Source organism: Arvicanthis niloticus, chromosome 30, assembly GCF_011762505.2.
Source record: "Arvicanthis niloticus isolate mArvNil1 chromosome 30, mArvNil1.pat.X, whole genome shotgun sequence".
NCBI classification, from domain to species: domain Eukaryota; kingdom Metazoa; phylum Chordata; class Mammalia; order Rodentia; family Muridae; genus Arvicanthis; species Arvicanthis niloticus.
Window position 1 is genome coordinate 18,682,586 of NC_133438.1, and position 12,296 is coordinate 18,694,881.

General features: G+C 41.1%; 1 protein-coding gene across 5 annotated transcripts in view; it reads left to right on the plus strand.

Annotated features, from left to right (window-relative positions):
- The window catches only part of Akap7 (A-kinase anchoring protein 7), a 132,786-nt gene that overhangs the window by 68,474 nt on the left and 52,016 nt on the right, over positions 1-12,296 (plus strand). The window lies entirely within an intron of this gene.

The following is a 12,296-nucleotide window of genomic DNA, read 5'->3' on the forward strand; positions in this document are numbered from 1 at the left end:
GTGGCTGTCCACGGCAGCCTAAAGAAGGGGGCAGATCCTTTGGACTGTAGTTACAAGAGATTGTAAGCCAGCATACATGGGCAACTCGGGTCATCTAGAACAACTGCTCTGAACTGCTGAGCCATCGCTCCAACCCCATAGTAGTCACATGCCAGGGTGCTGCTGTTTGCTGGGCTGAGAATCCGCAGACTGTTCCTAAGCCTGTAGCTGGGGCCATGAAAGCTCCTGTCAGTCATAAGCAAGCTTGGGTGGGTCTGAGTTTGCACAGTTGTTCTGACTGAGAGAAGCCAAGGAAGCCTGTAGTTCACCGGGGTAATTGTTTCCTATCATGGTGCAGGTGCAACTACTTGTGTTAACCTCAGAAATTGTAGTTATTGTAAGAGGGCCGAGGTGATGGGGAATTTTAAACTGATGTTTTCCTCATATCTCTATGCTGATTCCAATATATTTTTTCATGGTACTTTCCATTCTATTTTTTATACATTTTTAATGTTAATCAAAGGCTTTATAAGTTTGGTAATGCTCAATATCAAGATGCCCATACAGTCAGAAGTGTAACCCAATACCCAACCAGATATATCAACTATCTTTGACTGGCGGAGACACTCGAACATCCACCTCTATGTTCCTTTCTCTCTCTCTGTCTCTCTCCCCCCTCTCTCTCCTTCCCCGCCTCACTCTCTAGTCACCTAGCTCCTCCTCTCCTTACTCCTCCGTTTCCTCTCTTTACTCCTCCCAACTTAGCTCCTCCTACATATCACCCTTCCTGTTAAAATAAAACTTTTCTCTTAAAATACAATTAGAGCATAACTATACCAATTTGTGTCAGTAAGGTACAAGATAGACCTAATACCCAGTCCATCATTTTGTTGACTAACTGGAACATCTGTCATCTCTCCTAGATAAAAGATTTAGTTTTGAACCTGTCTTTTTTCTTGGCTTTAGAATGAATGTCAGCTGAAAACTATCCTCTCAAATCTTTTCTCTCAAAGTAAATGGCCAGGATTGGCTATGAGACTATAAGTCTTCAACCCCATCAGAAATCCAGAATGACTGAGTTAACTGAAATTATGGGAAGCACAAAGCATAGCTTCTAAAACTTAGCCAATTTATAGAGACCGCTGAACACCTGGACAGTCCCTATACTACAGAACGTTGGAGCATCCGATCTTCAGCCTTCTGGACCAGGATCATCTGACAGACCTAGTGATGCAGAAATTATTAAGGGCTGATTACTCTGTCTTGGCAGATATAATCAGTCGACTATTCTGCAAGTGTGTCCTTTTCTGGACAGTAATTTGTCTGTAGATGAAAAGAAGCAATTCTTGCCTAGTGGCTGTCTCACCACAACTGGAGTAACTCCAAAGATGCTCAATTTCTTCTTAGAATCCAAAACAGGAAGCTCTCGGGAGCAGACAGGTCTCTAATCAAAATGGACATTAATACAGAAATGTTTGTAACATCAATTCTGTGGACTTCTGACATTTTGAAAACCAACTATTCATGTAAGATAACCTGGACTGTTGTCTGTTAACTCCTCTCAGCTATTTCTAAGTAAAATATAGAAGATACCCTAACAATAAACTCAAAGTCATGAATTTGCTATAGGCCCTTAACTCACAGGCTAACCATCTCAAATTAGTTAAAAAAGTTAAAGAAGGACTGGGTCTAAGCCTTGTATTCCTAAATGTGTTATATAGGCACAATGCCTATGATAGTAACAATATTCATCTCACTTTTATATTAATAAGAAGCTCATACCAATGAAATCCTTAAATTTGAAATCAAAGTAAATTTTGTACAATTTAAGAAATTATAACTTCATCTTAATAACAATTATACATTTTTCTGCCAATAGGTTATGGCTATGCAATAAATCTTAGCTAATCCTCCCTGTTCCAACAAAACCACTACTTTTCCCTAGAAAGACAGCTCAATATTAACCACCTCAGTCCCCAAGCCCAGGGAATACAGGCACTGACTCTTCATTAACTTCTTCAAGCTGATTATGGGCATTGAAATATTAGAAGAGGGGCGGGGGGAAGAGTAAATTGATAAGCCAATTTATTCTTAAATTGCTATTCCAATGCTGTGTCTTCACTGCATCCAGCACATCCACTGCATCCAGGACATCAGAGATTCGAGCAGGTCTTCTCAGCTTGCTTGATGAGTAGATACACCAAGGCTGTGTATTCTGCAATATACAATTCTCAAAACAAATTTTAGTATCAAGATAATTTTTTGTTTGAATTCTGGAATGTAGTCTTCTGGCAGCCTGCCTCTGTCATGTCTAATCCATATAATTCTGGGAGTTTCTATGAGGGTGTGCTTCCACTGTCCTCCCATTCCTGCCTTCCTGCTCTCAAATTCCCCAACACTAGGGAATCCATACTTTCAGTCACCAAGGACTTCCACTTTCACTGATGCCTAACCCCTTACCCCATCACCCCTCCTCCAATTACTGTTAGGGTGTGCTCCCACCATTCTCCCATTCCTGCCTTGAAATTCCCCAACACTAGGGAATCCAAACTTTCAGGCACCAAGGCCATCTACTTCCACTGATGCCTGGCAAGGCCACCCACCCTCAACTACCTATACAGGTAGAGCCATGGGTCCCTCCCTTTGTGTTCTCCAGCTGGAGGTTTTAGAATGGCTACTCCAGCTTATTTCTTAGGACCATTTGCTTGAAAAATTGTTTTCCAGCCTTTTACTCTAAGGTGGAGTCTGTCTTTGTCACTGAGGTGGGTTTCCTGTATGCAGCAAAATGCTGGGTCCTGTTTACATATCCAGTCAATTAGCCTATGTCTTTTAATTGGGGAATTGAGTCCATTGATGTTAAGAGATATTAAGGAACAGTGATTGTTGCTTCCTGTTATTTTTGTTATTAAAGGTGGAATTATCTTTGTGTGGCTATCTTCTTTTGGATCTGTTGGAAGAGGATTACTTTCTTGCTCTTTCTAGGGTATAATTTCCCTCCTTGTATTGGAGCTTTCCTGCTATTATCCTTTGTAATGCTGGGTTTGTGGAAAGATATTGTGTAAATTTGGTTTTGTCGTGGAATATCTTGGTTTCTCCATCTATGGTAATTGAGAGTTTTGCTAGGTATACTAGCCTGGGCTGGCATTTGTGATCTCTTAGGGTCTGTATGACATCTGTCCAGCATCTTCTAGCTTCTATAGTATCTGGTGAGAAGTCTGGTGTAATTCTGATAGGTCTGCCTTTATATGTTACTTGGCCTTTACCCCTTACTGCATTTAATATTCTTTCTTTGTTTTGTGCACTTGGTGTTTTGATTATTATGTGACGGGAGGTATTTCTTTTCTGGTCTAGTCTATTTGGTATTCTACAGGCTTCTTGTATGTTTATGGGCATCTCGTTCTTTAGATTAGGAAAGTTTCCTTCTATAATTCTGTTGAAGATATTTATTGGCCCTCTAAGTTGGGAATCTTCACTCTCATCTATACCTATTATCCTTAGGTTTGGTCTCCTCATTGTGTCCTGGATTTCCTGGATATTTTGTGTTAAGACCTTTTTTGCATTTTGCATTTTCTTTGACAGTTGTGTCAGTATTTTCAATGGTATCTTCTGCACCTGAGATTCTCTCTTCTATCTCTTGTATTGTGTTGGTGATGCTTGTGTCTATGACTCCTGATTTCTTTCCTAGGTTTTCTATCTCCAGGGTATTCTCCCTTTGTGATTTATTTATTGTTTCTACTTCCATTTTTATGTCCTGGATGGTTTTGTTCAATTCCTTCGCCTGTTTGGCTGTGTTCTCTTGTAATTCTTTAAGGGATTTTTTTGTGTTTCCTCCTTAAGGGCTTTTACCTGTTTACCTGTGTTCTCTTCAAATTCTTTGATAGTGTTATTTATGTCCTTCTTAAAGTCCTCTATCATCATCATTAGAAGTGATTTTAAATCTAAATCTTGCTTTCCTAGTGATATGGGGAATTCAGGAGTTTCTTGTGTGGGAAAACTAGGTTCTAATGATACCAAGTATCCTGGGTTACTGATGCTTATGTTCTTGTGCTTGCCTTTCACCATCTGGATCTCCTTAGTGCTACCTGCCCTGTCTGACTGGAGCCTGACTTTCCTATTATCTTGGTTGTATCAGAACTTTGTGGGATGGGTGTTACTACTGAGGTTAGAGCTTGGGCCCAAGATCTGCTCAGTGATCAGGCACAGGCAGGAAGGAATCAGTGCTCAAGGCCAGGAGTGACTTCCTGGGTCCTAGTCGGTCCCAGTTACTCCCTGTTGGGGGCGGGTGTTGCTATCTCCTTACCTAAGATACTGTCCTGGTTAGAGCTCCTGGGAGTCCTGCTTCCTCTGGGTTCTGTGAGATTGGGGACAGAGCTGCTGCCTGGGATCTGCTCAGTGCTTGGGCCCAGACCAGAAGCTCTAATATTTTTTATAATTTTGAGTACTAATAGATTAATTTTCATTAAGAATAGTGATCACTAAAAGTAATTTTAAAAGTTTTAATATACCACTGATGAACAGCCTTCTACCACTTGCGTAAAGAAATTATCATTGCTTTGTAACTAATTGATGCCGAAAACGTTAGGGTAGTTTGGTTCAGCTCTTAATTTACATCTTCAGTGTTGGTTTTAGTTCATTGTTGCAGGAATTTCTTGAATTGTCTCACATATTTCTTTAAAAACTAATTGTAGCCGGGCGGTGGTGGCACACGCCTTTAATCCCAGCACTTGGGAGGCAGAGGCAGGCGGATTTCTGAGTTCGAGGCCAGCCTGGTCTACGGAGTGAGTTCCAGGACAGCCAGGGCTACACAGAGAAACCCTGTCTCGAAAACAAAACAAAAACAAACAAACAAAAAACCTAATTGTATCCGGGAATTTAAAAAAAAAATCAGAGATCCTGAAAATTAAGGTTATTGTCAGTAGGACAACTTCTTCCTTTGCCTTATTTGTTTATGTAAATTGTGATTATTATAACAGCAGTAAGATGTTACATCTTTTACAAAACCTCTTAACCTTCATAATCAAATTACCATCTTGTTGTTCTGAACACAGTAACTATGTCACAGATTGTGAGCTACGGTGAGTTTTCTTATCCCACATCTCTCACTGCTTTAAAGGTAGATCTGGGTGCTCAGTCATAGAACACCATTTGGTGCATTTTAAATTATGTATATCATTGAGTTGATGTAAATGATGTTGCAAGTGCTTCCAGAGTAAATAATCTCCATTATTTATCATCTAGATTCCACCGTCAGACAATTCTAAATATACTTGGCAGCCTCTTGTGGCATTTCTGAGGAGTTCGCTGTTCGGGTGCCAAGGTACAGTCGAGTGAAACAGCTCATAGCTTGGTGGCCATGCCCCAAAGGCTGACAAATGGCCTTGACTACCACCAATCATTTCTGGGGTTGAAAGGATGCCAAAGGGCATTGAATCTTGAGTCATCTCTAATAATTAAGAGAACCTTGGAACCTTCTGTTTGATACTTATTTCTGCTAGGGAATTGCTTCAGAGTATAATATCCTGCATTTAATTATAATAGATTTTTTTTTAAATTTTTGACAATTTCATACATGTAAACAGTAAACATTAGTATTTAGCCTTTGTTTTTTAATTTTCAGTGTCATCAAGCATAACAAATGTGGTATTTATATTGAGCACAGTTGTGTATCTGAAGCCCTTAAAACGTATGCTGTCACTGTTAATTTCCAGGGAATATAACCTTCATATGAGATATTAGACTGTCACCCTGTATACTTCAGACACTGAGTTTGAAGCGTTCTTAGCACAGCATTGTCAGAGAGTTTCTTGAAGTGTTCTTAGCACAGTGTTATCAGAGATACCCCACATAGAGTTTCTCTATGATTGAAGCAATCTCTGCTCACTTAGATTTTATTATAGGTTGTTTTATCCTGGATTTTAACAATTTGAGGCTTTTATTTGAGCTTTCCAAGCATGTTAATAACCGTCTCTCTTTAAACAATAAGACACCCTGGGGAAGGCAGAGCTGGCCTGTGACAAATTTGGGAGTCATTGGAAGTCCTGAGCCTGAACATAGTGCCATCACCCCCAGTCACACTAACCTGAAGCTATACCCTCGAGTGGAGGTACATCTGAGATTGTCTTGGCAATCCTAGAAACTCCTCACAGAAACAGGACCTTTGTTAGCCTTGCCTCAAGTGATGTCTTACTTTAATATAGGCACCAATTTTCTCAGGGTGATGACTTTTTGTTTCTTATTTATTTAATTTTTAAGACAGGGTCTTCCTATACAGCACACACTGGTCCATTTATTAGAAAAGAAAAATATCATTTGCCAGAGCTGGACAGTATGATGAATTCAGAATTTATGAGAAAAGAGACAGGCTATGCATACCTAGTACATTCTCCAGAGAGCAAGGATGATGCTGGCGTCCCAGTAAATATAAGATTAATCAATTCTCACCTATTTCTAGATTTTTTTTTTAATTAATTTTTAAATTTCGACTAGGAGATAGAGCTTCAGACTCTCCAAAGGCCTCATCCCATTCTGAAGTATACTTTCTGTATGAGTTATAGAATTTTTGTTTTACTTGCTAATCAAAGCCAACACCTCAGGACAAACATTAGAAGTCAGCTGTGAAGAATTTTTGCAAAATAGTCGGCACACTTGTCATTTCCCACAGCTCATGAGCCAAGGAGGTTGGTTTACAGGTGCTCTTGTATTTCTCTCATTTCTCTGAGGCCACTGAGATGACTTGATGGGTGAAGGTGCTTTCTTGAAAAGCCTGAAAACTTCAGTTCAATCCCCAGGTTCCACATGGGGGACGGAGAGGACCAGCTCCCTTTGAGCTGTCCTCTGACATCCAGATGTGCACTGAGGCATGACTCATCCAAGTAGCTAACTATGTGTAAGCAAAAAGAATAAAATGACATTTATAAAATGAAAAGAGAATCTAGCAACTGTACAGTGCTGCCATTGTGCTCCTGGGGACTGCAGACCCTGTCCTAGGCTGCCACTGTCTGCTGAAGGGACCTTCCCCCTAACCTTCCTAATCCCAGGGAAACACACACACACACACATACACACCCACCCTACACATGTATTCACACCCCACATGCACACATACACGCACACATGCATACACATGCATGCACAAATACAACTGTGCATGAATGCATGGGGATGGGGGGAAAGAAGCATTTAGAAAACAAGTAAAGTCATTTTCTCAGAACATTAAAAAATAATAGACAGCTGATTTTATTTAAAAATAAACAAACAAAGCCTCCATTGGCTTTAAACCACATGCCAACCCCACAGTAATGGTGTGGCCTCACAGTTACGGTGTGGCCTCAGTGCTGTACCTGAGTCTAGCCTCTACAAAGGCCAACTGGAAGACGTTAAGGAGAGTCTAGCGTTAAATAACATCATAAAGCAAATGGACACAAGACACATATCCTGTTGGGTCCAGAGGTCTTTCTCCTCCGTGTCCTCCAGCCCCTCCAGCTCTCACACTCTTCCTGCCTCCTCTTCTGTAGGGGTTCGCTGAGCCCTGAGGGGAGGGATTTGATGAAAACATCCTGTTTAGGACTGAGGGTCCCAAAGTCTCTCACTCTGCACGTCGTCCAGCTGTGGGTCTCTGTCTTTGTTCCCATCTGCTGCAGGAGGAAGCTTCTCAGATGATGGCTGAGCATGGCACTGACCCTGTGAGTCTAGTAGGATGTTGCCAGGAGTCATTTTATTGCTGTGTTCCTTTAGCACAGTGGTTCTTTACCTTCCCAGGCTGAGACCCTTTTGATACAGTTCCTCTTGTTGTGGTGACCCCCAACCATAAAGTTATTTCATTGCTACCTCATAGCTGTAATTTTGTACTGTTACGAACTGTAATGTAAATACCTGTGTGCAGGATATCTGCTATCTCACGGAAGTCACAGTCCACATGTTGAGGACTGCTGCTTTGGGTTTTGTTTTGTTTTGTTTTGTGTTTGTTTTTGCTTTTTGGTGGTTGGTTTGCCTTAGGTCCCTGGCCTATCTGATCCCAGGTCCTGGGCTGTGAGTCCCTGTTGCTGGAGTGCAGGGATGTCCTCCAGGATGGCAGGCCCCAATAACAGGAGGAGAAAGTCTGGTTCTAAGCGTTTTATTGACATGGTGGATGATAGTTGAATCTTGATGTGCACCCCTCCTCCCCCGAAACTCAGGGGGGACTTGACTTAAATAGGGAGGGAGAAGGAAGGAGGGTCACTTAATTAGCTACACCCTCTGGCCTTTAGGTAACTCATTAATATGGAAATCTCTTGAGGCTGAAGCCTGTAGTCACGCCCTCTACCTGTGTAGGTGACACCTCTATGGGAGGGGCTGCATAGCCTACTGTGACTGAATGGCACAGATCAAATGGAGGTCTTAGACCACGTCAGTGCCCTGGGTTCTGGGGGTGTAGCTGAACACCTGCTGTGTAACCTTAAATCCCATTGTATACTGGTTGGATACTCCCACAAGTTTTGTGCCCCCACTGCACTACCGCACCTTGCAGGCAGGTCACTACTGTAGATTAAAGAGTGTGTAGCTGGGTTGGGTTTACCTTTCTTCTTTGGTAGTGTGCAAAGTTCCTTCCAGTACCATGAACACTTAGTCAGTACGGGTGAAGGATCTATGTAGGCACCAGCTCCACTTCTCCATGTTTAATGAGTTATGTAGGTGCTGTCTTCACCAATAAGGCCTTGCTCTCACTTTGTGGAGAACAACCAATAGCCCCATCAGTACCCTGAGTTGTTTGGGAATTCCCAATGGGACCCATATGGCCAACAACTCAATTAAATACGACTCATTTCCTGTAGTAGAAAGTTCCTTTGCCAGTTGGGCCCCATCTCCTCTGTTATTGGGCCATTTTATTTAGGTAGTCTTCATACATGTATGTATTTTAGGAAGCTTCTATTGCACAAGATTCATTATGACTTTTCATATGGCCTGGAGTTTTATCTGTTCTTTTCTGTGTTCCATCTTTCAACCCCACTTCCCTCACTCTTACTGTTTGATCCTGGTCATTCCAGTTACCCTTACCCTCATCATCCATAACTGTCTAGTCTATTTCCCCATCTCAGGGAGATCATTCTCCCCCCATCCCAGGTCCCTTACTTTACACAGAGCCTCTGAGGTTATATGAATTGCAGCTTGCTTATTAAAGACTTACCAATAAAATCTACATATAAGCTAATACATACCATAATTATCTTCCACAGACCGGGGCCTCCGACCAGATGTTACTTTGTATGGTCTGGGTAACCTCACCCGGGGTGATCTTTTCTAGGTCCATCTACTTACCTGCAAATTTCATGATGTCCTTAAAAAATTTCGTATTAAGAGTCTGTGGTGTAAATGTGCCATGTTTTCTTTATCTGTCTATACATTGATGGATGTCTAGGCTTTTGTGAATAAAGTGGTGACCAGGACAGCCCAGTCAGTCAACAGGTTCTCCAGTGCAGGAGTGAGGATTAAAAAGACAATTAGACAACATTGTAGCATGACCCCAGCCAGTTCTGAGGCTGTGGAGGGTTTATTTTTTCCCCAGTCTGCTTTTATACCATTTTAATTACATGCAAGTATTTAGGTCAGTTCTAGGTTGAGGAACTAGCAATACAATAAATTCGAATAGTCAAGGAACAAGTAAGGCAATAAGCAAAGTCCCGTGATCACTCACGTGATCACTGTTTCTAAGGGCTTGTCAGGATGACCAAAATATCTGAGCCTACTTCCCTGTCCTAGCCTAACATTTAGATTCCTGACTGAAATTAATTCCCTTTTTTAGCCTAAAATTAGATTCCTGCCTGAACTTACTTCCCTGTCATGTCCCAATGTCAGATTCCTGCCTGAAGCCCATTTCCTTTTCCTTGGCCAATGTCAGATTCCTGCCCAGTGGCCCCAAAAGCTCTCCACAGAGTGGCAAAGAACATGGTTGATCAGGTGGCTCTGTAGTGGGATGAAGTGTCCTTTGTGTACACGTGTAAGAGGCACAGTTATATCTATCCAGGTTCCTGAGGGGGGAGACACTGCTTTCTGTAATGGATATGTAAGTCTGCACTCCCACCAATGGATGAGTGTTCCCTTACCACGTGCCAGCACGAGCTGTCAGGGCTCTCACTTGTACTTTCTATCTTGGCCATTCTGACTGGTACAGGATGAAATCTCAAAGTAGTTTTCATTTGTATTTCCCTGATGACTTCAGGATGTTGAACATCTGTTGAAGCATTTCTTGGCCACCTGTGATCTCTCTTTTGAAAATTCTCTGTTTAAATATGTACCACATTTATAATTGGGTTGTTTTCTTATATTGAATTTTTTGAATTCTTCATATAATTCATATTGTCCCTCTATCAGGTGTGTAGTTATTAAAAACACTTTCCATTCTGTAGACTGTGTGCTGCTTTGTCAGATGGCGTCTGTTACCACACAGCAACTTTTTAGTTTTGTGAGGCCCCAGTTGATAAATGTCTGTCTGTCTGTTTGTTTTTTGAGACAGGGTTTCTCTGTGTAGTCCTGGCTGTCCTGGAACTCACTCTGTAGACCAGGCTGGCCTCGAACTCAGAAATCCGCCTGCCTCTGCCTCCCAAGTGCTGGGATTAAAGGCGTGCGCCACCACTGCCCGGCGTTAAATGTCACTTTTAGTGCCTGTGCTATTGGTGTTCTGTTCAGAAAGCTGACTACTCTTCACTTCCTCTCCTACTAGATTCAGGGTGTCTGGTTTTATGTTGAGGTCTTTGATCCATTTGGATTTGAGTTTTGTGCAGGTCAATAACAATAGATCTATGAGCACTTTTCTCCGTGCAACCAACCAACTTGGTCACTACTGTCTGTTGAAGGTGCTGTCTTTTTCTTTTCACTATGTATTTTTGGCTTCTTTATCAAAAAACCAAATGTCCATAGGTGTGAACTTATTTCTGGGTCTTGAATTGAATTCCATTGATCAACATGTCTATTTCTATGCCAATACCACCATGTTTCTATTACCATAGCTCTATAGTACAACTTGAAATTGGGAATAGTGATACCCTCAGCAGTTCTCAACTTGCTTGAGATTATTTTAGTATCTTGGGGTTTTTGTCTTCCCACATGAAGCTGAGAATTGTCTTTTCAAGTTCTGTAAAGAATTGCGTTGGGTTTTTGATGGGGATTGCATTGAATTTGTAGGTTGCTTTTAGTATGATGGCCATTTTTAATATATTAATCTTACCAGCCCATGAGGATGTCTCCATCTACTGATACCTTCTTCGATTTCTTTCTTTATTGTCTTCAGTTATTTTAAATTATTATTTTATATTGTTATTAATCAAGTCTTTCACTTTCCTGGCTAGAGTTATCCAAAAATATTTTGTTATTTTTGAGACAATTTTGAAAGTTGTTTCCTTGAATTCTTTCTCAGTTCATTTGCCATTTGTGTATAGGAAGGCTACTGATTTTTGTGTATTGATTTTTGTATCCTGTGGTTTTGCTGAAAGTGTTTATCAGCTCTATGGAGCTTTCTGATGGAATTTTTAGGATCACTTATGTATACTATCATATCATCTGCAAATAAAGATACCTTGACTTCTTTCCTTCGTATGTATACCCTCTTAATCTCCTTCAGTTGCCCTGCTGCTCTGACCGAGACTTGAAGTACTATATTGAACAGGTATCTAGCGAGAAGGCAGCCTCTTTAACAAATGGTAGTGACCCAGTTGGTTGGTTGCACGGAGAAGAATGCACATAGATCATTGTTATCGCCTTGCACAAAACTCAACTCCAAATGGATCAAAGACCTCAATATTGTCTTATTCCCGATTTTAGTAGAAATGCTTTGAATTTCTTTTCATGTACATTGATGTTGGCTATGAGCTTGCTGTAAATCATCTCTGTTATGTTGAGGTATATCCCTTGTATCCCAAATTTATCCAGGACTTTTATTATGAAGGGGCATTGGAATTTTGTCAAGGATATCCCAAAGCATTCATCCTGTGCAGGTGGGTAGAATAGAATCCCCAAACTGAGTTGGGAAGGGCTGTACGGGGGACGGGGAGCAGTTAAGAGCAGGAGACAGTTAAACATGCACCACAAGTGTCTTACTATACCATTAACTATTAAGGGCAACAGCCCATTAGATAAATAACATGATATGTCATACAGTGGAGCATGGAGAGACAAAAGCATTTTGCAAATCTGTATATTAATATTGATGTGGCAAATTTTCTGACATAACGGAACTGGTTTTTAAGAAGCACTGAGGATAAAACTATATTCATGTGAAAAGCAAAAATTGATTTTCATTTGTATGGGGAAAATGAAACAGATCAAGAGTACATGGTTTCCCATCC